The sequence below is a fragment of the Chelonia mydas genome, chromosome 1 (genome assembly GCF_015237465.2).
Source record: "Chelonia mydas isolate rCheMyd1 chromosome 1, rCheMyd1.pri.v2, whole genome shotgun sequence".
NCBI classification, from domain to species: domain Eukaryota; kingdom Metazoa; phylum Chordata; order Testudines; family Cheloniidae; genus Chelonia; species Chelonia mydas.
In genome coordinates this window covers 294,574,243-294,601,196 of record NC_057849.1, presented here as the reverse complement: position 1 = coordinate 294,601,196, position 26,954 = coordinate 294,574,243, and the positions used below count along the sequence as shown (strand labels likewise).

The 26,954-nt window shown below is 40.5% G+C and overlaps 1 protein-coding gene across 4 annotated transcripts in view; it reads left to right on the top strand.

The window, feature by feature from the left end:
* Window positions 1-26,954, top strand: part of PDZRN4 (PDZ domain containing ring finger 4) — a 383,951-nt gene that overhangs the window by 17,932 nt on the left and 339,065 nt on the right. The window lies entirely within an intron of this gene.

Sequence of the window (26,954 nt, the reverse complement as noted above, 5' to 3'; positions counted from 1 at the left end):
CCTTGGTTTCAGTGACGGTGCAGAAGCATTGTTTTAACTTGAGAATTGAACAGCATTCCAAAACAAGACAAATGGAAACAAGTAGATCAAGAAATTGATACGAAAGGGAGCTGGCATCTGGCACCATTTCCTTATTAAGGAGTTGACACCTGAAGTGTTTCAGTGCTGTTTGAATACTGGCATTGCTTTCATTGTAGGAAGCCTAGAGCAATATGCCAAACAGGATTTTTTTTGTTTGTTTTTGTTTTGGAAAAAGAGAGCGAGCACATGCGCTTCAACTGGCTGAACTATATATACACTTGTTTAGCAGGGAACAGAATTGGCTGTAATTATGCTGAACTTGCAATGTGCCCTTTATCTACACAGAGCTCTTGTATCAGAATTTTCTAGCAGCAGCATTATAGCTCAGAAAACAAATTTATTTTCTTCTGATCTTATCGTAGCACTCTTCATGTATTGTTCGATAGAGACTGTGCTGCCATAAGGTTTGATACATTTACTCAAACTTTTATTCTTCATTTTACTATTTTTTCAAAGTATTTTTGTTTTTAATGAAAAAGGTGAAACTTTTTTTACATGGAGGAAAGGGTGCACAGACCAAAATTAATTAAGCTATAAGAGCTCTTGCCTTTCTGTCTGAAGTTACATTTTAGAGAATTTGAGCTATATAAGGAATATGAATGCTGGTATTTAAAGTGTCAGTAGAGCTTAAGTTCCATATGAAAATGTCCTACATAAAAATTATGAAATAGAAAATTAACTCCTGCTCTGCTGTTTTAATAATTTTATGCTACATGGCTGAAGGTTGATCTTTTGACAGCATTAGCCCATCTTTTACTGTGATACTCTATAGCTTCTTAGTTTTTATTATGGTTTTTTTGTCGTTTGGGAAGGATTTCAAGAAAATCTAGGGAGAAACTACAGAACAGCTAAACATTTTATTAAAAACATTAGTGCTGCAGCATTTAATCAAAATGAGGAGAAAAAAATCAACTTCAGCCTTTCTAAATAAAATCTGAATTAGTAACTACCTCTGTAATGCTGTGACTTTGCCAGTATAAACATCTGGAGTTAAAAGGTTGAAATTTACCTTGGCAATACGTGAATATCAATGTCTTCTCACACCAGAATGCTCTGGAAGTCTGTACTACTGCTGTCTTGTTTAAAGGATCAACATGAATGTTTTCACTGTGAGGAAATGAGTCAGACTGTGTATTTGTTATCAGGAATGTTGGCAAATATACAGAATGAGAGACAATTTTGGTGAGGAGAAAACCGGAACCAGATCTCCTTATTTTTGGTTATTCTGCAGCCGTTCAGAGATCAGACCAAATGTGTGATATATGTGTGTGTTTAAAAGAGATCATTTTGCAGCAATCAAGTGCAGAAATAATTGATGTTGTTTTGGGAGTTTGTAATGACTTCAATTAGTTGTTTGGCTTTGTGGTGCTCATTATAGTCTTTTAGCAGCGCGTAGCTAATGGGATAATGGACAGAACTATCCCATTAAATTGGAAGAAAATTAGCATAGGCATAACAGTCTGTTCTCAAGCCGTGTTTCTAAATAAAGAAGGTAATTAGTTTTAGTGCTTTATCAGACGTTTAACAAACGTTAACTGCAAATGGTTGACAAGGGTGAGTTTGTGCAAACTTCAGATGACTACTCCAAGCGTTAACTTAGTGCAGTGAATGAATTTCACAGTAATGTGACACTGGCAGCTGGAATTGTGAATTAAGTCTAGCAGACTTAATTGTCACCACTTTTCACTACCCATTCGTCACAACCTCGCACAGACTACCAGAAAGTTTGCAAATCAATTAGTCTTACTTTAAAGGATGCTAAAATATGAGATTTCATTTCTCTGTGAACATATTCTATGTAAGTGGAAGAAACAGGTCATACAAAGTACTCGAGTTCAGCTGTGGATAGAGAAACTCGCATTCTCAGTGTGTGGATACTGGAATCTACATTTGTGTTGTCTCAAATATTGGGGTTATATGGACTTAAATGTCATTAGCTTTTCTTATACTTCAGAACTTGCACAATTTAATAGATGCCTGCTAGTTAGCAGACTAAGGCCTTATCTGCTCTATGGGGGTAAGTTGACCTAGGTTATGCAACTCCAGCTATGTGAATAGCGTAGCTGGAGTCGATGTAGCTTAGGTCAACTTACTGCGCTGCGTTGATGGGAGACACTCTCCCGTTGACTTCCCTTACTCTTCTTGTTCCAGTGGAGTACCAGAGTCAATGGGAGTGCAATCTCCCGTCGATTTAGAGGGTTTTCACTAGATCCGCTAAATCAACCCGTGGTGCATCGATCGCTGCAGCATCGATCCCCAGTAAGGGTAGACATCTCCTAACATACAAGCCCTAGGTAAGTATGAAAAGGGATCCCACCAGGAAAAGTTGAGTGCCAACAGTCTGAATAGCGAAGGCCCAGTGCCATACATGAAAGGGTCATAGTGCGCCAATTTTTGCCACAGTACTGTTGCTCCTTTGCAGAGGGGTAGTAGACTTCAAGGCCTTGCATGTCGGTTTCCAGTGTTTGCCTTTGCTGATGCTAATAGCCTTCTAAAACAGGGGTGGGCAAACTTTTTGGTGTTAGGACCACATTGGGGTTCCGAAATTGTATGGAGGGCCAGGTAGAGAAGGCTGTGCCTCACCAAACAGCCTGGCCCCTGCCCGCTATCCACCCCCTCCCACTTCCCGCCATCTGAATGCCCCCCTCAGAATCCCCAACCCATCCAACCCTCCCTGTTCCTTGTCCCCTGACCGCCCCCTCCCGGGACCTCCCCCTCCCAGGACCTCCCTCCCCTAACCACCCCCTTGGGACCCCACCCCCTATCCAACCCTCCCTGCCTCCTGACTACCCTGACCCCTGTCCACACCCCCAGCCCCTGAGAGTCCCCCGGGACTTTCACGCCTATTCAACCCCCCCGCTCCTTGTCCCCTAACTGCCCCCCTGGGACTCCACCTCCTATTCAACACCTCCCCCCGCGCCCAAAGCCCCTTTTGGAATGCGGCCTTGCGAACATGGGCGGAGAACTCAAGAGGAGCAGAGGCAGCTGCTCCACCGGAGAGAAGCGGCAGTTTCCTGTTCAAAGTGCCACTTTTCTCTGGCTGGCTGCATGGCTGTCTGGTGCTCCTCCTGAGTCCTCCACCCGCATTTGCCGCGCTCCCGCCACCCGCACGTCCCGCCTGCTCCCCTGAGGCTGCAGATGAGCCTCCCTCCCTGCTCTCCCCTGCCCCTGCAGTGCAGCCCCCCTCTCCGTCCCTTGAGGGGGGTGTGCTGGTGCTGAGCTGCCTGAGTGGCAGGCCCTGGGTTCCCCTGTTGTTGGGGGGTCCCGTGCCAGGGCACCCTGTGTTCACTAGTAAATCCTCCCGTGAGCCACACTGCCTGGCCGGAGCCCGCCACGCTGCCCAGAGTGCTGGCGGCACGGCGAGCTGAGGCTGCAGGAGCTGGGGCTAGCCTCCCTGGCTGGGAGCTCAAGGGCCGGGTGGGACTGTCCCGCAGGCTGGATGTGGCCTGCGGGCCATAGTTTGCCCACCTCTGTTCTAAAACCATGATATGAAAATGACATGATTCTAGACAGTTTCAGTGCTGCCCACAGGGTTCAGAAGGGGAGTTTGACTGCTGACCTATTTTGTTTGTTTTACCCTGCTGCTTTTGTTAAAGCTATGGACGCTAGAGCTGGCTCTCTGAAGACTGAGGAAGACATCATTGCCTCAGTTTAGTCAGTTCATATTTAGAAGGTTTTATTTACAACCATAAGGCCTGTTCTTTTTTCTGAATGGCATGCAGTGCTCTCTGGTGTAGACGCATGGGTGATAAAAAAGACCAATAGGTTCAACCCTGCAGGTATGTGAGTTGAGATGTCTTAGTGCTGTAAGAGGAGTTACATGAAGAGACAGACTTCAAAATGAAAGTATTAGGGTGGAAGTCAAAGTCCTTGATATGGATGACAAAGTTCAGGATGTGCAACTTTGCTGGTTTGGACACACACAAAGGATGAATGAAGGAGACCTGGTGAAGATAGCGTGGTGGGGGAATGTGGTAGGAAAGAGACCCTGAGCAAAGCCAAGGAAGTGGTGGATGGATTTCATCAAAGAAGATGGTAAGCAGATGGACCTTAGTATCTCCTGGGTCAGACAAAGCTAGCAGATGTTTGCACAATGATGGGATAAGTGGAAGAAGGATAGATTAAAATCTACAAAAAATTATATTTCTTCCCCTCTTGTTTGGTCTTTACATTCATCCAAAAATTGTGATTGAATTTTTCAAGCCCTGTTGTACTTGGTAGAACTCAAATTATCCTGCATAATGCCATCAAGTTATCAAAATTAAATAACCTACATTTGTCTCTTCATTGCAATGTTATGCATAGAACATATTTCCGAGGTAGAGCTTGTAAATTAGGTTTCATCTCTCTTATTCTAGTTCCCTCTTTGTTGTTTTCACTTTTTAAAGAGTGCATCCCTGATGAATTTCTAGCACATGTCCACAAAGCCAGTTTCAGTAAAGTCTGAAGGCTTTTACTAGCACAGTGGTTCTCAACCTATTTGTCGTTAGCGGCCCACAATTAGAGTTGCCAGGCTTCCAGTTTTCGACTGGAATGCTTGGTTGTAAAGGGACCCTGGTGGCTCTGGTCAGCACCACTGACCGGGCCATTAAAAGTCTGGTCGGCAGTCCAGCGGGACTAAGGCAGGCTCTCTGGCTCCCCGTGGCTCCCAGAAGTGGCTGGCATGTCCGGCTCCTAGGCACAGGGGTGATGAAGGGAGCTCCATGTGCTGCCCCCGCCCTGAGTGCTGCCTTTGCAGCTCCCATTGGCTCCCCGCAGCCATTGGGAGATGCGGGGGTGGAGCCTGCGGGCATGGAGCTGCCTGGATGTCCCTGCGCCTAGGGGCCAGGTCGGACATGGCAGCTGCTTCCGAGAGCTGCGTGGAACCAGGGCAGGCAGGGAGCCTGCCTTAGCCCCGTTGCGCTGCCAACCAGGAGCTGCCTGAGGTAAGCTCCACCCAGCTGGAGCCTGCACCCCAACGCTTGGCCCCAGGTTGGAATCCCCTCATGCACCCTAACTCCCTCCCAGAGCCCACACCCCAACTCGCTGCCCCAGCCCTGAGCCCCCTCCCACACCCAAACGCCCTCCTGGAGCCTGGACTCTGCAACCCCTCCCACACACCAACCCCCTGCCCTAGCCCATAGCCCCCTCCTGCACCCTGAACCCCTCATTTATGGCCCCAATCCAGAGCTCTCACCCCCTCCCATACCGCAATCCCCTGCTCTGGCCCAGTGAAAGTGAGTGAGGGTAGGAAACAGTGAGCAATGGAGGAAGGGAGGATGGAGTGAGTGCGGGGCGGGGCCTTAGAGAAGGAGCGGGGCAGGGGTGGGGCTTTGGGGAAGGGACGGGCAGGGCAAGGGTGTTTGGTTTTGTGCGATTAAGAAGTTGGCAACCCTACCCACAATGTGTTACCTGGGCCGCAGTTTGAGAATCACAACGCCCCCCTCAAACCCTCCTACAGACCCCTATGCCCAATGCCCCGGTCTGCCCACAGATCTCTCCACAGAGTGGGGCCAGGAGCATACCCCATGCTTGGGGCTGCAGGGCAGCCCCTACCCTGCTACTCCCACCACGTGGCAGCCCCAACCCCCCTGACTGTGCCACGTGGCAGCCCCAAGCCTGGACTCTGCTGGGTAGCCTTGAGCCCAGACCCTGCAGCGTGGGGCTGGGCAACAAGGCAGGGCAGCCCTGAGTCCAGACCCCGCTGCCTGCGGCTGGGCGGCCCGGCAGCCCCGACCCCGTACTCCGTCATGTGGGACAGGGCAGCCAGGGCCCTGGGCATGGGGGGCTGGGACTCCAGACCCTGCCACACCGGGCAGGGTGGCAAGGCAGCCAGGGCTCTGTACCCCACTGCACCAGGTTGTGCAGCAGCCTGCCCCTTTGACTCCACAGGCCCAGCAGCCTTTAAGCACACAGCTGGGCCACAGCTGTGTGCTAACTGGGCCGCATGCAGTTGAGTACCGCTGTATTAGCAGAAGGAACTTGCATCTGTAAAGTGTCTAACCAGAAACTTTTAAATTATTGCTAGACTGCTGACTGAGCTCTGTGTCAACCCTGTGATGTTTTACCTTCTTCGTGTTTCTGTCATTACATTCACTTTGTTGCCGAAGCAAAATCTCTGATATTTATGATGTTTGTTTTGCTTAGGATATTCACTGTTAGATTACATCTGTAGAAGTAGTGAGTTTAGAAACAGTCTTGCTGGGATCAGAGCAATTTGGAATGGCTCTGAATCCAAGTTCATGATGGACCAATAGACAATGGGTAGTAGCAGAGGAATGCTTCCTTAATGGACACATCACATGGTTAAGGTATGGTATATATCACATTGTTTTATAAGACGAAGTAGGTTTTGTTTATGTCATCTAAAACCAGAGTAGTTGTTTTGGCAAAAGATGCTTCAGTAGTCCATACAGAACATTAGACTTGCAAACTTTAATTCAGATAATATGATGATACTGGACCATACTCTGTCCTCATTGGAGGTGAATAGGTGTAAACAGGGGCAGAATTTGGCCCAGTATATTTTGCTTTCAAGCAAAGACTAAAAATATAGTAGCTAGGTAGTGGAGATTTTTTTTCTATGTTAATGGAATAGCATTGTATAATAAATTATCTGTATGCAATTGGTAATTCTAGATAAGATCCCTTAGACTGTTGGTTCCATGGAGACTTAAGTTTGCAAACAGATTAAATACTGTTTTGACACTTTGTAATATTGTAGATTCTCAAAGAATTATAAAATGTCTTGACTTACAACAGGCTTTTTCCTTTGTGTATTTTAAAGATAACTGAAAGGGTTTTTACCTGCTAAGAACTGAATTTGCGCCTAAATTCTGCAAATTGCTTAAGCTCATGCTTATGTTTAAGCATGAGTTGTGCAGCTGATTTCACAACTCTGGGACTACTCTCATGCATCAGGTTAAGCATGTGTTTAAGTACTGGGCAGGATTTGGGGCTCAATGTTTAGTCTGTGTCTCACAACAGATAATGACATTGCTGACTGTAGCACAGGGCAGAGAATTGCGTTCATGTCATTCCTTGTGCTACTTTAGTATTAGTGATGTGCTCCTCTATTGAAGGAGATACACCAAACCCTTAAGTGATGGCAGATAGATAAGGGGGGAATCGAATTTTCAGATATTTGAATTTGTTTAGAAATATTTTTGTTTATAATATTTAAGTCCATACATACGTTCAGTTTGGGATCTTAAATAGTTTTGCAAAATTTGGTTGAAACTATCTGGGGACAAAAGCACAGGGAAGGTGGTAGTGAAAAGGAAGGAGTGTGGTGAATATGCAACATATTTCTTCCTCTGAGTCTACAGAATCCCTCTGTACAAACAGTATGTATTTGGGATTCTTTGGATTTGCATTGAAAAGATGAAAGGCATTTTCAGACAGTGTTCCTTAAATAGTTTGGTAAATTCAGTAGAAAATTCAGTGGGATTTCCTGCTGCTCACAGAAGCATTAACTTCTGCTCTGCATATTTTACCCATTTCAGGCATATGAATTTGAGGAGAGGTTGATGTAAATTTGAGTGGATGGATAGCACTACCATCAAGCTGGCTGTGTTCTCAGGCAGAGCGGATCATGGTAAATCAGCGGTAAACCCCTTTATGGATCTTTCAAGATCCATAGCTGGTGTTGTTGCCATTCATCACAGATCCTCAGATTTTGCATGAAGGACAGGCCACATCCTGGCCCTTTCACAATGACACTAATCCATCCCCCAATGGGATGTGTCAGAAACTCTGCAAATTGAAACTCCGAATTTCTCTGAATGCTGTGTTTCAGTTTGTGCTTGCTGCATGTTCATTCCTTCTCCCTTTTTTCTCAGTCTATTTTTTTAAAATTTACCGTTAAGTTTCTAAAGGAATAAAACTCTAACTTTTGGATTTCCAGAATCGATCAATAAAGATAATAGGCAGTTTACATGGAAGGCATGTTTGCAGTAAATTCTATTCTGTGCCGTTTCTTATACCCTGCTCATTACACTAGTATCTGAGTAGCATTCAGTAGCACATTGAGCAACATTACTAACATGTGTCTCATTTTTTCTCTCATCCCCTCCCCAGGGGCAGAAGTGGATCAGCAGCGGAGTGTTTTGTTTTGGAATTTTTTTAAATTACATACACACATGTTGCTATGACTTTGTTAGAGAAGACAAGCTCAAAGCAATTAACCTTGCGCTTGAGTGGTTAGGTTTGTGATGGTTCTTAATTCCTAATGCCATAGTCTCAACCAGTCCTTGAGAAAGGTCCATCTCTTTTACAGATGAATTTTACCTTATTGTAGAAAGTTCCGTTATGTCAGAGGAGTGAAGTTGTCAACCAGGGTCTTCATCATGGACCTTTAGTCGATCTTTTACATATCCTGGGCCCAATATTCAATCTGGAGCTGAAACAAAAGACATGGTTAGTTACAAAAGGATCGAGAGTATGGAAGGCATTTTCAGACAGTGTTCCTTAAACCTTCTAAATGGTTGGAGAATAGACAAAGTTAGAAGCTTCAAGAGCTTTGCAGCACTGACTGGAGAGGGCTTGCTCTTTGAAGCTCACATGATGAGAACTGGCTGGAATAATTAATAGTAGACCCAGCTGTGAGTGACTCTGATGAGGCTAAAGAGAATAGCACACTAAGCTTGTTGCTTAGAAGTTCTTAAGGAAGTTTGAGAAGGCTGTGCCTCACTGAACACATGCTGCTGTATTCCTAACAGTTTTTTAGTGTTTTCACAAAGTAAAACAAATCGAACCTTCTTCAACCTTTTGTAAAAGGTTGTTCTTTATTGTGGGTTGAGTCAGCTTCACAATGAGAGGAGAGACAGCTGACATGTTGTGTGAATGCAGTGTTTTATCTTCTTAACCTGTTGAATTGTAGCTGCTGTTGCAATCCAAAGGCTGTATGCCCCAAGAGCTTTGATATTCTCTGCCCTTTTTCTTAATCAGTTAATTACATTTGTAAGGAGTAGCTAATCACTGTTCTCTGTAATCTGAGGCTGAGCGAAGAAAGCCATTAGTGTCTACCAATGCAGAAATGCTCAAAAAGAATAGTCATTATTCATGACTTCACTGGGGCTGGGTTTCTTTAAAAGATTAATAACCTAATTTTCAGATTGCTGTGAGATACTGTAATGTGTTGAACAAGTGAGTGCTCCTCCAGCTAACTCATGAGTGGGAATAGTCAGGAATGAATATGTAGCTTATGCTTTTAAGATGTGTGGAAAGAAATTGAGTGAATATGCAAAAGATACCTTTGTGAAAACCTTTTTCCCCCCAAATTCAATATTCTGCAGAACTGAAAATTCTATAGTGTTCGAGGAAATCATTCTCAGATTAGAAAGATCAGATGTGGCATTTTCTAGATGCAGTCCAAGTCAGTTTTAAATAAAATCATATGTTCTGAATTGGTTCCATTGGTGACTAATAAACTGTCTTACTGTGAGACCTAGATTTCAGACTCCTTCTCGGACTTTCACTAATGGGGCTGTGAATGGCTGAAGGCATCTAGGCAGTCACTTTTCAGTGAGAATGGTGCATGTTGTGTTGTCCTCAGTTGGTTGGCTGAAAGGGGGTAAAATAGTGAGGAGGACAAATAATATGTATTTTTAGTAAATGGATATCCTAGTTGTGATTTTGTTTTTAATGAAAAATATTTCTAATACATATCTTTTTCTGTAGACCCAACCAAATTGCACTGCTGTTGCAGCACAGGGGACAGAGCGAGTGCAGTGTTAGAAATTTCTCTTCTTTCAGATGAGGCTTTATGCACAGGTTTATTCTGCCCATCTGTAGTGGTTGGCTTGTTCCTAATGTTAGTAAGGTGAATGAATCCAATGACTCCACCTATTCTTACTCTCTTCTTGAATATCTAGTGGTAAAATGCTTTTATAGACTGGACAAAATAAGAAAAATGCACCAATCATTGCACTTAACATGATGCAACGTGGACAGTTGTTAAGAAAATGAGTTTATTACTTGAGGTGATATAATGTAGCATGAAACATCACCAAGTACAAGGCTACTGACTGCAGCATGATATGTTCATGGAGAAAAACATATTGGATATTATCTCTCATACGTGACAAATAAGAGGATTTTAAGGAGACTGCTGAGGAAGGCAGAATAGAGAACAGGTATTATATGATACCAGCATTCAACCAAACTGCCCATGAGATTTGCCATGTACGTGGCTTAGAACTTGGACATTTCCTTCTAAGTGGACTCTCTCAATCTTAACATGGCTCAGCTCTCAAAGAGTTTGATTTCTAAAGTCCTCCTAGCTGCCTGCAGGAAAGGGCATACAACTTGAAATGAAGGAGGTTTGCTGTCTTGTGTGAATTCAAGCAGCTGGATCCCTGCACTTCTGATTGATCAGGGCTAGCCCTAGACACGTGGCAAGTGTGTGGCCATAGGGCCCCCATGCTGACAGCAACCCTTTTCAGCACACATGTATAACCTTGCCCACCAGCTGTGTACTTTTGAATAGTAGCTTCTGTTGCAATCCAAAGGCTATATGTTCCCACTAGCTTTCAAATTATTCTTCTCTTCTCCTTAATAGGTTAATTTTGTTTGTAACAGGTACATTAATAAACATTTCAGGCAATTATGTTTGTACAGGGTACCTCAAACTTGAAAACAGAACGTGGGGTCCCAGCCCTTCATTCTCCCGGAATGACCAGCAACCTCACCCAAATCAAATACCATCTGCTGATGCCAGATGTGGTAGGTGGTTTCTGAGGTGTGGCTGGGGCCTCACACAGCTTGTTTTGTTCAGGTTCCTGCATAACCTAAATCCAGCTTTGCGCTTGATTGCCTTTAACATCTTTAGAAACGTTGCCAAAAGAGAGATGCTAACTGCACTGAGAAGCAAGCTAGTTGCAAGTTTGTCTTTCTGATGTTCTTTGATAGGTAAACTAATCACAATGCAGTCTCTAGTTTAGGAGGTTTATTGAGAGATTGACAAACTGAAAGCCTTCCATATAAAAACCTACATACAATATCAAAGATTATTGCTGAGTTCCCTGTACATTTTCAAAAACTTCAAAAATGTTTTACTTTCAACATTTTTTAAAACAGACTGATTTTCCTTTTAGAAAATTTACAAAATGTTTGTTTTTCCTGGTTTCCCTTTTGCCATTCAAAAAGGATGATGCGGGGAACAGAAACAAAAAGTGTTGTTTTTGTTTGTTTGTTTTTCATCAGAAGAATTCCCCAGACATTTTTGAAGAAGTAAAATGTGCACAACATTTTACATAAGAACACCCATATTGGGTCAACCAGTGGTCCATCTAGCCCAGAACACTGTCTTCTGACAGTGGTCAGTGCCAGATGCTTCACAGGTAATGAACAGAACAGGGTAATTATTGAGTGATCCATCCCCTTCTGACCGTCAGAAGTTAGGGGCATCCAGAGCATGGGTTGTGTCCCTGACCATCTTGGCTTATAACCATTGATAGACCCTATCCTCCATGAATTTATCCAATTTGGGGTTTTTTTGGTGGGGGGGGGGCGGTGGAGGAGTGGAGGTTTGACTACACACATTTTTTGTTTAAAAGATTCTGGCAGCACGGTTTTCCTGACAGATATATGAAGAGTCTTTCCTGAGTTGTTTAACTGTTGTGACATTCTTAATATGGAACTGGCTTTTTTTTCCTTCTCAGTAGAAGCTAGTGAATTACTATTCGCACCCAAATAATTAGTTCTTCCCAAGTATCATCTTTTAGCTAATCAGTCACCAGGTCTGGCTTATATTATCATCTACAATTCAGAGAATGCTGTCAGTGGAGAACGTTGAGGGCAGAGTTTTAACCTTATCACCGACAAATCCTGTCATTTGTTTGTTAAAGGCCTGGGGTTACATTATTGCTCTCCTACTGTTGTCACTAATCAGTATTTTACACAGTTAAAATACAAAATTAAAGTAGCGCTGGTATATTAAAGAGTCTGCCTTCTGTATAAGCTATGTTGTATGATTTGTCCCACTCTTTTGTATTTTATCTGTTTGGACTTAAAGCATTATGGGTCAGAGACCTGGCTTATTCTATGTCTTTAAAGAGCATAGTACACAAAATATTATTTATGTAATAGATAAATAATAATAAACAGTATAAATAAAGTGTCTGTAATGCAACATAAAACAGTATCTTCCTAGTGATGAACATTCTGCTTTGACTTTTCACTTGGTCTGACCCTGGATTCCCTTTTTATTTAGGAACAAGGGGGAATCTAACTGACCAGAACATAGCCAAAGCTAAAGAAAGCTCTGGAAGCTTGGCTCTTCGTGCTAATTTAGCTTATTGTATCTAATGTTTAATGGGGACAACTGAAATGTGCTGTCTGCCTATGAATCTTCATTGTAGTGAGCCAGATGTTTTGCTGACTGTTTTGTTAACACTGTGCAATATTTTAAGGGATTTACGAGCACAAATCACACTGAAAGTCGACTGTTTTCAACTGTTGTATGGGCACATCTAGTTATGGAGCATAAGTTCCTTGTTTCAGAGTCCTCCGTGTTGCTCTGTAGCTGTCAAGTGCAGATATATGTGATGATACCTACGGAGAAAGGGTTACCTTCCTGTGAGATTTGTTCCTTGAAAGCAGTATTCTCCATTGATTAATGCTCATCCACCCCTTTTCATGAGTCTTGTACACTCGGACCCTAAAAAGGACCTTTTGGATTTGTGTCAGTTATTACCTCATGTATGATTCCAGAATTCTCTCAAAAAAAATTTTTAGGATTGCCAATTCCATTCTTCAGAAGATTTGTAACCCAAGAATTTCTAATATACTAGCTTCATAGAACAACAATTAAAGGTGAAGTAATATACCCTGGAATCCTTCTAACTTGCACAGAATGAGTGTTTATCCAACTCTATATTGATGCAATCTTTTACGTCTCTGTATTTACATGTATATGTGCATGTATATCAAATATGGAGTATTTGGATGCATTGTACACCAGAAAATTGGCAGAGTTTGTGTAAATACATGCAAATTGCTCTGGATGTTGTTTGCATTTTAGCTCTGAATATGATGTCAGCACCTTGTCAAAGGACTTTCCCTTCCTGGGAGACCTCCAGGGAGGGTGTAGGAGTGGGGATCTAATGAACTTCTTGCTGCCGTGATTTACAGTATGTTTTATGGGGGTAGAAAGAAAGAAACTGAAAAAACAAAATTGACTGGATATTACAATGTGTAAATGTAAAAGGTAAATGTCAGTGAAATTTAGCCCTTCAGACTGGTTTAAAAATGCTGTATCTTTTCTATGAAAAGTTTTGAATGAGATAAATAAAGTTTTGTATTTTTTCCTGAAAGTTTTATTTCTGCCCCATGTCTTTCTCTTCTTTTTTTCCCCATCCAAACCATTGCTTTAGTCTTCACTGACAGCATCTCCCTCAGCTGTGGTCTCATTGTGACTCTACCTCTTATCATGGCCCAAATTATCTCCAGTTGTTACATGTGTGTTTTGGAGACAGAAGCATAAATCAAGATCCCTTTTTAATGTTTTTGTTTGTTTCCAGAAACACTGAGGTAAAATGAAAACATTTTAAATGGTTATTTGTTTGTTAGTAATGGAGGTGAGGCGTGTGGACAGTGAAATAGACAATGAAGCCTGGTCCTAATGAAATAGAGGCCTCAAGTCATATACACACTAAAATTCTGCGTTGAATATTTCATTTTCTTGTTTCCAATTCAATATCAGCTGACACACCTCAATATCTTTTATTGTCTGCTTTATTGATGTGATGTTGTCAAAACTTATCTTCTGCTTGCAGAAATAGACACATTAGCGAAGGCTGTGTATCTCCACTGAGCTGGAATGTTGTTACTGTGGGCTCGTGAGCTCGGCACCCCTGGGTGTTCACTCCTGTGGAACACTTGATCTCTGCTATTAATTAGAAAAGCATTTAGGACATTATTGTTCCTATGTATATGCTAAGCCATCCATTTATTACCAACAATCTGCTTGCACTGTACAAAACACTGAAATACAAGAACTTGTAATCTAAAGAAAGCTAGAACACACTGGGAAACCCATAGGAGGAAATATCTGTAGTGGTGGGGCTGCTGCTACTTATGACTCTTGAATCGCTCTTGTGGGTTTATAGTTTACATGATGCAATTTAACTGTATATTGTTTCATTTGAATTTGAGTACCTGTGGCATGTAGTTGCTCTGTAGATTGTTCTTTACTGTATAACCAGGACACTATTTACTGCATCTAATTTTGTGCATGGAGGTACATGTTCAAGTGAAAGAGAGGTTTCCTTATTGTATTCACTTTCTGTACTTACATTAAAATATTCCCAGGGCCCACACTGGCATTTCTTGTTTGTCTAAATATTCCATGCATTTAAGTGGCAGTTTTGAATATACAAGGAATGTGGCACTGGAACCTGTGTTCACCATCACTGAGCTCTTTATTTAATCACAAAGCGTTGTGGTGGTTAGGGTCAGAGCCTGCACTACAATACTGTCATGTTCAGATACTTTAAATGGTCTGCACCAAACCCCAAAACATCTTTTCACTAATGGAAAACCCCTCCTCTCCCTCCTTCACACACAAAGAAAAGAAAAAAGAAAGAAAAATAGAAGAGGAAAAAAACCTCCAGCAGCTAAATTTGGAACATTGTTACATACTTTCTGCCAAGAAAAAGGGGGGAAGAGTCTTAAGTTGCAGTATTCCTGTAGAGCCCTGAGTCTTCAGAGACTTGCTTTGAAATCAGTTAGCATATGGTTTCATGTCAAATCCAGTTTCTTCACTCTGTGAATCCTCAGGGTAGGGATAATAAGTGATGCCAAACTGTTTAAGAGCAATCTACATCCTATAAGGTGATGAGCAGTGTACCATCCTGGCTTATTATGCCCCTGCTTAAATGGAGGAAGTGATGTGAAAAGCAGTGACAGCTGAAATCACTTACCAGATTGCAGTTTTGAATGTTCACAGGGATGCTTTAAAAAACTCAGTGAACCCTGATTGTATCAGTTTCTGGAGGAAAATTAATTAATTGTTCTTGAAATGATGGTGATGGTTTTTAGCAAGTGAAATTTCAGATGTGTGCTTGGAGGGGGAGAAGGAATATTTCAGACCTAGCAATAGGGCAGTATCACAATGTACCTTGTTAGTCTTCAGTGACATGGAATTACTTTGAGAGAAAAGACTTTATAAAGGGCTAGAAATTGGTACTGTTACTTTGGCAAGAAAGCCATTGGAATAAATCTGATTGGTCTGAACTACAGCTCTTAATCTGTCCCCTTGCCACTCTTGTATACAATCTACTGTATGTGACTGATTAGTATTCAGAAAGTCTTAGCATTTGTTCTTATATCACATTAGTGAAGAAATATTTTCCTTTCCCAAAAATATACTCAATTCAATAGTAAAGGTGCATTTTTACATAAACAGATGGAAAATAGAGTTGCTTTATAAAATTTAAACCTGATAAATTCTACTAAATATTCAAATATTATGCAATATTCTATTAAATATTTATGAAGTAACTTGGTAATATTGGGGTGGTTTTGGATTTGGAGTAATTTCATACCTGCCATTGCTTTAGTTTTAGTTCACACTTGGATTGGTTAAATAAAGAGCAAATTAAATCAGATGACATCCAGAGTGGTGTATGAGTTACGGCAATTACAAAGTATGAATTTGATTTTAAAGCATTGTGCCATGGGCCAAATGGTGCACAGAGGCTGACCCCTTCCTGCAGTCACCATCCCCACACTCCCATACAGAGGACGGACTGCTTCCTGGCTCAACATCTCTGGGGGCACAAACTACTGCAAAGATGAAGGGATGGAGAAAATGCAGTGGCCACGCCCTTCCTCCAGCTTCTAGTAAAGCTGGCTGGATTCACATGCAGCACCCTGGGAGTTTTGTATCAGTGAGTGTGCTCCATCTGTACACCTTGAAATTCCAGGAAGTATTGTGCCCTTGGGAGGCACAATCCTATGTCTTAAGGGTGCAGTCCTTTCTAGAGCTCTCATGGGAATTTAGTGGCACCCCCTGTACTCAGGGCTGTGGATAAAAGCCACATGTGAGCCATCAAGTTATTATTTTTAGTTGTATTGCACTAGCATCTAGAGGCTGCAACTAAGATCAGGATCCCCATTATGCAAGGCGTGTACAAACAGATATTCAGACATAGTCCCCAACCTCTGAGTTTACCATCCAGATAGGCAAAATAGATAAAGGGGTAGAGAGGGGGATATAATAGAGTGGTGATTTTCAAGTATCAGTAGCACTTTGATTTTTTTTGTTTGGTTGTGGGTTTTTTTAAAATATTTGTGGGTTCATTTTAGTATAACATATGTTACATATAAAATATACTAAAGGGCAAGTATGGGTGCGGAGGGAAGACAGGAAGGGACTAGCTAAAAGGAAGATCCGTAATTTTAGTTGTTAGATTCTTCCAGTCTGATTTTACATCTTAACTGATAAGCACAACGCAAGCAAAACTCTAACTTTCTCTTGCAACAGTTCTCCAGCTGCAGATGGATATTGTCTGACTGTATGTATAGGACTTGATTTTTGTGTGGGTGCATGTGGCCACAATCTTTGGGGCAGGGACTGTCTTCCTCCGTTTGAAAGCTCCTACCATATTTTGGGGGCTTCTTCTATACAAATAATTCAGCAAAAAGAACGAGGAGTACTTGTGGCACCTTAGAGACTAACACATTTATTTGAGCATAAGCTTTCGTGGGCTAAAACCCACTTCATCAAATATATTTGTTAGTCTCTAAGGTGCCACAAGGACTCCTCGTTCTTTTTGCTGATACAGACTAACATGGCTACCACTCTGAAAAAATAATTCAGAAACCACTGACGAAATATTAAAGTTATTACCCGCAATTCAGCAGACCAGAGCGTGTGTCTATATCGTCTAAGATTTGTCATAATTCTAGGAGGAGCAGTTATTTTTTAAATGTAAATAGTCTGTATGAATCTTGTGGCAAATTAATGACTTGTCAGATTAAAATTCTGCTGTAGGACCAAGGCCAATATAATTTATTTTCCGTGGCAAAAAATGACATTAGTCAGTTTGCTCCCATAGTGGTGTGATGCGATCAGAAGAGAAGCGGGTCTCCTGATGGTAACGAAGAGGGAGGAAGGCTGTTTTTTCTTCCCTCCTGTGTCTTGATTTTGCAACCATGAATGCTGTTGTTGAAGGCAGTTAGGGAGTTTCAGCAGGAGGAGCTGCTGCTGCTACAAGAGTGGACACTCCTTTTGCTCTAGCCTCAGGCAATTCTGGGCTGTTACCCATGCTGATTCTTAAGGCACACAGAAGCCTGTTAAATCAGTATTTCAAGTATTGATGCTCAGCACCGATAGACAACAGTATGGTGATTGCCCTATCCCCTTTTTTTGTATGTAACTAAGGTCATGATTCTGAGAAATGCCAATCGGTTGTACTCCCATTAACTTCACTTGGAGTGCTTAATTTTCTTGGAGCTGATTCAACCCACTATAGTCAAACAGTAGTTAACACAAGAAATCATTGGGAATAAATCTTTTCAAAATTTATTTGCCAGCTTACGTCCTGATCTAAGTATCGGACTCCAATTCTGTAACGTGCAATGTGCTTGTACCCAACATGGAGCACCATGGAAGTCAGTTTATGTCCATTATAAAATAAAAGGACAGGTAAAAAATTTTCAGAAGCATACTGAAATTCATCAACTGTGTAGACAATTTTGACTTCAAAATGTAAAGGCCAAACTTGAAATAACAAATGACGTGGGTTTGTGTGCATATATATAGTAAAGTGGCTGTGTATTTGTAAATGGCTTTTTGTTTGAAGAACAGTCTGCTCGTTAGGGCTGGTAATAGTATAGACATCTCTGGAGTGCTTGCGTGATCTAAACCTAAGCTGCTCTTAATAATGGCTTGTTGAAAGAAAGAAGTGAATCCCCAAGGATCTGCCTCATTGTACTCAGCTGGGATCTGTACACGCACCCAAAAAAAAAAAAAAGAGAGAGTGCCATTTGATTTCAGTGCTATCCTAAGTGCATTTGCAGTGAATGTGTATATTTTCCCAAGGTTACAAGTCATTATTGTTCTTTGAAGAGTTTCATAGGGATGTCTATGTAAAATTTGATAGCTGGGCTTGCATTACAGCAGTAATGGAAGATACTATGGCGAGATATGTTGGGGACTTTACGCCTGGAGGTAGATTATGTATATTTTATTGCTCTCTTGTTTTTAATACCTAATTAGGTGTGTATACAGTGAGCTGTATAACGTAAAATGAATCTAGGCACATCTTTCCAAATTCACCTGTGGAGAAATTCTTTTGAAGTTGATTGAGTTACCCCAGGGATGAGTACGGCCCAGCTTGTTTATTTTTAAAATTTTATTAAGAAAAATGCTGCTGATGGCAATGTAAGTGACTATTTAAAGGTAAAAATAAGCGCTATAGTCTCAAATCAAATTGCTTAATTGCACACAAGTTCCATATTGATTTGACGCTCTAAGCAGCAGCAGAAGCACTCACTGAGTTGATCTGCAGACTCAGGAGGGCCTTATTGCATCAAATTACACTGGATCGACATTTGCAAGTTTTTCTTAACAATAATATTTTTTTAAATGTAAGCTGATGTTCTACAGAAGTTAATGGTACTTGCCTGAGAAACTGTGACTGAGTAGATTTTTCAGCCCTACTCATTTTTCCAGCAGCAATATCAGAAGAATTATATTGACATTCTTGACACTTTCACTGCTGTTTTCCAATGAGTTATGAATAGCAGTGCTGAGACTGACCCAAGTTTTGTTAGTTTCACTTTGATGCTTTTAGAAAATATCTGAGCAACAGAAGAAACCAATGGCACCATCTATTCTCAGGCTCATGTAGATACCACTGCCTCAGTTCACGTTCAGTTATCTTTACAAAAAAAGGTGCCACACACTTTTCCTCAAATTCTACAGAAATTGAAGGTTCGGTCTCCAGGCTTGTTGGGGAAAGCTTCCCACTGATTTCAGTGAGAGAGAGAGAGTGGATTTTTGTCAATCGCCACAAAATAAATTAGTGTTCTAGTAACTTTATTGCTATATTAAGCTGCAAATGAGTTTGCTTGTGAGAAATCTCAACAATTTACAATTTCATGGGATCATGATCCAATGAATTGTAAAAATTCTAAAGTGTGGTACGCAGTATGCCGAGCAGTTCTTGTGAAATGTTTAAGTAGTGTTTATCAAGAGAATTCACTTCTGCTACTGATTGTACATTTGTACTTCTGAGAAATAACTGATTGTATTCTCTTTGGCTCTACAGTCTCTTTCCAGGATCTGTCAGTATCTTGAACCTGTGTGTTGGCAAGAGGAAATGTAAACCAATTAATTTATTTCCCACTAACTTGTAATTGTATAGAGCCCTATCTGGATATTTCTTTTCTGTTCTTCCTGCAGATTTTTACATTTTTCTTTACCATCTTATTCTGTGAAATAAGATGGTTATTTGATAAGTTATACCAAAGATTTTTTTTCATTATTTTCCTAGTCAGATAATGTGCAGGAGTTTGAACACCGTCTTTTCTGTGTAGTGTCAATGACCACTACTCTTCTCCTCTCAAGGCTCAGACGCACCCATTAGTGTTAAATGGAGTTAGTTGAACTGAAGAGAGACTAGATTCCTTCACCTTGGGTTCAGATGAATGTGAACCTCTTTAATGGGAAACATTAGCACTAAGGTTACAAGTCCCTTTACCTTTTGGAACTTATCCCTTTCTTCCCTCTTTTCCTTGCTCCTTCTATCTTGCAGTGACTTCCTCTCCATCCATTCACATGTCTTCACTGCTGTTGGTGTGAGAGCCTTCTGCTCTGCTGTTCATCTCCTGCCATCTGAACAGCATTGCCATATCTCTTTGCCTCTTAGATTTTAATCTCATCTGAAAACAAACCTATTCTTTCTCTTGCCTATGTTTAATTTCCTTCACTCTGCTGTTCATTAACTCTTTTAATTAAGGACATATTAAAAATAGAGTTGCATTCTATTGAAGTTGTGGGGTATGGTTACTGAAGGCTGATTGCTCAAGAAAGAGCTCCCTCTCTGCCTTTTTTATGGAAAGTGGAAAAGGACACTGATAGCAGAAAGAAAAGGAGGACTTGTGGCACCTTAGAGACTAACAAATTTATTTGAGCATAAGCTTTCGTGAGCTACAGCTCACTTCATCGGATGCATTCAGTAGCTGTAGCTCACGAAAGCTTATGGTCAAATAAATTTGTTAGTCTCTAAGGTGCCACAAGTCCTCCTTTTCTTTTTACGGATACAGACTAACACGGTTGCTACTCTGAAACTGATAGCAGAGACTATAGTGCCCTCAACTTCAGTGGAGAGAAGGAATGCTGTGTTTATTGGTGAGCAGTTGAGAGCTTTCTCACACTTTGTTAACTGGAGCTTTTATGTAGTAAATTAATGAGTTTAATTCTTGTCATCTGGCTTGTCCTTCATAAGCTTAATTGCTTGGCATAGACTTTGTTTTACCCTGCGTGGCCTGCTGTCAGGATTTCTCATTGCAAGCATGACGTTGATTGATGTATTACAGTATTAATTTATTTGGTCCCCTGCATAGAAAGCTAAGTAAAACCAGAAGAGGTGAAAAAAAGCTTTATAAAATCTCAGCCTAGCGGTCTCTTGGTTGGTTGCTACTAACATTTAATTGAGATCTCTCCCCAGCCTCCCTTTGTGTCTCTGATTCATTTAAAAGAAATAAATTGTAACAGTTAATTCAAAGGAGCAACGTACCAGCAAAGTGTACAGTGCACAAACCATTGCGGCTGGAGGGTTTTTCAAATGTTGACTTATTAAAATAGTAAATGTCCTGCCCTTCTGGAATGAAAAATCTTTTATAAACTATGGTATTATTTTTAGTGTAAACTCCTATAACCTTGAGGTAATGCTGAGTAGAGCCTCGCTACAAATTTTTTACAGCAACATCTTGGTTTGAAACTATTAAGTGTCAAAAGGAAGATGACTTACACTGGTTGATATCAGGTTATAATTAACTTTCTGTGCAAAACACTTCATTAAGCTTGGGAGCACTTAACAGTGACTTAAGGTCATCAGGCCTGTTGTAAATGAGAGTTTAAATCCCCCATTCCAGACTTGGAAAACGGGGCTATGTTGACTTAAGGCCTCCGAACGTGTTTCATACAAGAATGATACAGCTGAAATAAAAAGCAGTCAAATATGAGGAAGCTAGGAAATACAGAAATAAGGTTACCTTTCTCAAACAAGACACCCAATGCAGTCTGAACTCTGCTGCCTTTGGACACAAGCACCTCATTAATGTTTTTATTTTTAATGGAGTGTGGGGAAGAGTTGCTTCTTCTGACCTGTTTCAGCTACAGGGAAGTAATATTAGGGGATCTGTTAATTATTGTGAGCCTTTTTATTTGTGATTGTGTAGCTGACAACAGGGAGGAGAGGCAGGCATTGTGTTTGGTGTGATCTGTTAGCCAGCAGTAATTACCCAATGAGCCATGACACCGCCTATACTGCACACTGAAGGATCCCATTGAAATTGTAAGGATAGAAGTCGTGATTTGTAGTAGTGATAGTAGATCCTAAGAAAATGTTCCTTTCTTTTGGAAGTGAGGAGGGACATAAGAGATTGGTTTATTCTGAGTTCCTCCAACCATCCTTACAGGGGCAGAATTAAGGTTGTGTGGGTGTCTTTTTTTTTTTCTTTTCTTTCAGAGTGTAGCCTTCTCTTTTCATTCCCTGCTTTTCTCATATTTCAAATCATTAAGACAATTTTGCAGCTTGTACATCAACTGGGCCTCGCAGCACAGAGGTTGAGGAAAATGGCCTGGAGCTGGATGGTATTACTGGAGGTCACGGCTAGGAGATAAACTCAGGTACTGAGAATGAGGTATGTTAAGGTATGTTAAGTGTATGCCCACTAAATAATATCCTCCTAAATAATTCCCCACTATATTGTTCCCTTTGTGATGGAAGACTAAAGGTGCTGCTTTTTGCTGACCTGACAACAGTGAGAGGTATAAGTGCCCAGAAGCTTTGAAAAATCAAGTCTCTTATATTTACGTGTCTTGGTGATGATGATAATTCACGTGGATTCAGGAGCCTAAGTTTCAGCACTGAAATCTGAAATTTTTGGTTTCATTACATTATGAGCTTTAACAGTAGAGTTCCTTGTTACTCTAGATAGCCTGTAAGAACAGTTTAAAAAAAAAATCTGATATATGTACTAATGATGGCTGGGAACTAAAAAAGAAATAAATTTGTACTAGTCAGTATGGCATTAAGTGACTTTATTATGCCAAGTCAGCATTATTTCCTTCATGATAAAATACCGAATAGACATTGTGGCAATTATTTATGCACTTTTTGTTGCACCAAATGATTTAAAGACTTTATTAATTTTGATTAATGAGCTCCTTCAGTGGAAGAAGTTATTAAAGCTATGAACATTTTTCTGACCAGTAAGAAAACTCAAGAGGAAGTCTTCCAGCAAACTTTTCATTTTTATTGTTGTTTTTATTCTTCGAGGAATAAAATACATGTTCTTAAACCAGGACTCATCTGTTTCCTTTGTGTTAGGGAAAGCTCATTTTCCTTGATTCACTGAGACTTGTAAAACATGAAAAAGCTGAGAAAGTAGGCAGATAGCTATTTTTTGAGCAAAATAACTTCTTGTTATTTGAGTGCATATTTGTTTACACATGAGAGTAACTTTATATGTGTAAAAACACTCCACACATAATGTACAGTATTGTGTTTAATATATAGAGCTGATCAGCACAGGGAGAATCCCACTGAAGTCAGGGAGATTCCTCTTGTTGAGAGTAAGGGTCTAAGCATGCAGATCTGTTTGATGGTTTGAACACTAATGAAACAGAGATAATGTGTGTAGATATACAAGTGTGCCATGATAGCGAACATAATAGAGATTTATAAAATAGAGACTGATACAATGAAAGCCAACTAGTGTTTCCAATTCAATTGTTCCTTTAATTTAAGAATGAGAGTCAACAAATTTAAAACTTATAAAAAAATACTCTTTTCTGTAGTGTATGACCTAGCTGTGGAATTCACTTCTGCATGTTATTGAAGTAAATGGTTTAGCAAAATTCCAAGGAGGATTAGAGATTTTTCTTGTGGAAAAATAACATTTGCGGTTATACTAGCAATGTAAAAGAGTTATAAGGGATATCATACCTCGTGCTTCAGCACATAAATTGAGTGTCAGCTGGAGTTGGGAAGGCATCTCTCCTCACATGTAATGGCATAGTCAAAGGGAAATTTCACTTTTCTCTAAAGGATCAGTTATTGGTCATTGGAGGCAGATTACCAGAATATATGGACCAATGGCTTGTTTACTTAATGGCGGTTGTTATATTTCTGTAGAGACAGAAATATCTGGATTAAATGGGTCTGAAAGCAGCTACTACACAGATAAAGGGGTGTGAAACAATTAGAGAAACTGAGTTAATGTTACATAATGACCCTGTAAAAAGAACAAGGGTGGTTATTTTAATGAGCTCTAACTGCCATAAATGATCTGATTTTCACATGCTGCGCTGAAGTTACGAGGGCTGAACGACGACTGCTGTGCCCTCTGGTCTGCACATGTGTAGCATTATGGCTTAATCCTCTAAACTGTATGTAGGCTACAGCTGAGCTGGTAAATCTGAAGAAGCAAATGGTGAAAACTGTGCTCAGGAGGCAGTGATGTAACATACTCTGTGTTTATACTGTGCTGCTGATTAACTGCTTACTGGTCTTTGTGTCAGATTAGATCTTTGATTTAACCCCCTGTATTTTATCCTTAAAGAGCATAGACAGTGTATAATAGGCCACATTTTTCACAATCCAGCTTCATCAGCTTTACCACTTGCTCATAACATTGATATGCAAGGAATAAAGGAATCTCTTCCCAACCTGTCTTCTCTCACTTTTTTTCTCTCTGTAGCTTGTTTAATAACACCGATACTGGGTGATTTTAAATTATATTCCAGGATTTTAATTACAGTGAATTAACTGTACCAAGTGGTTTCTCTGAAGGTTGTGCAAACATTTCTGATCCCATCATTTCATTTTGGTTTGTGGCTGGCTAGAGTTTTGAAAATGAAGAGCAGACATGGAGAATCTGGATCATAGGAATGACCTTTCAGTGTGACCATATCAAGATAAGTGTTTTAGTCCTCCTACAGGAAAAGCTATTGTTACAGCTTTAATTAGATTTAACCTCCCTTTTTCTTTAGGATCTCATAGAAATGTTGTAGCTCACACAGTGATTCTATATAAATACCACATAGCTTCTATTATAAATATAATATAAACCACGTAATAAAGCTTATGGGTGAAATCCTGGCACCCTTGACGTCAATGGTTTTGCCATTGACTTCAGTGGGGCCAGGATTTCATGGTGTGTTCTCAGATACCCATGCTTACCTTTTAAAAACACATGAATAGTTTTATTAAAATCAGTGAGATGATTTATATGCTTAAAGTTAAGACCATTTGTAAGTTTTTTGCAGGGTCAGGTTTTCATTCAGGCATTAAGGACACAGGGGAAAGGTTGTAAACAGTGCGTTCCCTTAAAGGTAGCCTAGAAAGGGAAAAAATAGTGCTAGGCTGCTTTTTTGTTTGTTTGTTTGTTTTTTAACCCTTTGTCTGATTTATAAAGAAGGCTTGAAAGATTCCCCCCCTTTTTATAAACGTATTTTTGAGCTCTTCTTTCCATTTAAAATAGTAATATCAAGTCCTGTCTGCCCTGTTTTGGCTGGAGAACCAGATGACTAAGATACCTTTCTCAACTTTCATTTGAATGGTTTTGTACCTAAAACTGTTTCTCCCAACTCAGTTTTTCAAGGGCAAGTTAAATGGATGTTAACATGAGAGTTTTAAACATTTTCTGACCAAAAGTCTCTTCTGCTCTCTGTTGCTAAAATTTCTCTTCTGTCATATTGTCTCACTAGTCTTCGATTGTCCACAGAGTCATCCAGGGCAATCGGGCAGACAGGACCTGATTTTTTGTTTAAGGTTAAAAAATGAGCAAGAAATAAAATTGACGAGAAAAACCTTTTGAGCCCTCTATACATCATAAATCAGCAGAAAATGGATACAAATTTAATATTGTTTCCTTTGCAGGTTGCTGTTAAAATTCCAGTTACATGATTATTTTAGGTAAACATTCAGCTATTGTTACTATGCCCTTCATTGCTAGATGTTTGTGCATTCTTAAAAGAAAAAGGATTATAATAAAATACTCCCAGTTGAAGTTGTTACCTAAACTACAATGCTTAGGTGCCATTCATAACATATGTTCTGTGGCCTTTTTAATTGATGTGACTTAGTTAAATGATTTGTTCTAACATGAAACAATTAGAAAGCTGCTAATGATACTTCTGTCTTGTAAAATGAGAGCCAAAAATATATCTCTGAAGTTTTTTTGTATAAATGTCGTGAGAATAGACAATAGCCTAGACTGAAGCAATAACACAGCATGGAGCCAGACAGACTGAATCCTGTGTCTGAGGGCAATATGAAAGGTTATTAACCACCCTTTCCTTAATCTGGCTAAAACAGAGAGCAAAGATAAGGCATTTTCAAGCCCTTCTTCAATCTATTGAACAGTGGCAGGCATTCATCAGGATCTTACCATTCACTTGTCACAATAACGATCTTGCAATACAGTAGGGAAATTCATAGCTTGATGCTTGTGCTCTAGGTTAATTTTAATTAAGCGTGCCAGATTGCTGGGTCAGAAGTTAGACTGACTGGCTGCAGAAGTTTCTTTCTTTCTCTCTTTCTTTCTCATTCAAAAATCTGAGAGCACTCAAAGAGGATCAGAATGGTATTATCTGAATGGCTTGATTAACTTCCTGATAGTAAGACAAAGGGGATGCACGGGAGTCTTGCATTTGAAACAACATCTTCTAGCTTCCTGTAAGAAGTAATGTGTTTTCAGTTAGGATATTAATTGGCAAGAAAAAATTCCTAATGGTTTTCTTCTCTTTCCCTTCTCTCCAACTATGAAGGCAGCCTTTATTTTGTACATGAAATTTCTCACTTCATGACTTATTGATAAGGATAAGCTCTGGCTGTCAGCAGGAAGGTCTGGAAACTGCTTTTACTAAAACATTTCTCAGCTTCCTTAAATGTTTTAGAGAAGAAGAAGCAAATTCTCTACAAGTCCCATGAACATCTGGAGCTGTTAAAGGTGACTTAAGAAGTCTGAATACTTGTTACCAATGTTAGTATCACATGTCCAGTTTGAATGGATGAAAGATTTAAAAACACACAAGGAGGATATTTTTATGCAAAAGGAAAAAGCTCAGTAAATTCTGGAGCATTTAAATTGATTATTTGATCGTAGACAGTCTGAAAGAAAGGGTGTATGCATGTGTGACACCCATTGATTTAGTGGTTGTTGTGTTCATGTATCAAAGGGCAAAATGTGTCCTTTGGTACACATATATTTTAATAATAGCATTCCATCCATATAAGAAGCATGCAAGATCTTGTATTGTTTCCCAATTTTAAACTGGAGGTCAGATGAACATGTAAAGAAAAGTTTGCTGAGTATTTGAAGCATCACCTTATCATGTATCCAAAATGGTTTACAACACCTGCAAAGTTACTTGTCCTAAAAGTGGCATTTGCTGGGAATGATGTCACCTTTTTCCATCGTGTCCTCGTCTGTCCCTCCACGAATGCAAGTCGATGCCACACCATTCTGTTTTGTTCTTTCCATTTCTTGCCAAAGAGTTTTGTCATGGGATTGGCCAAGCGCGTTTGCCCAGCGAATGATGTGGCAACATTGGAATTTCTGACTTTTCCCCCCTACATGTGGTATTCCTGGAGGCAGTGACTGGTTAGTGGCATGGATGGCTCCTGCAAACCCCCAAACCAAGCCATAAG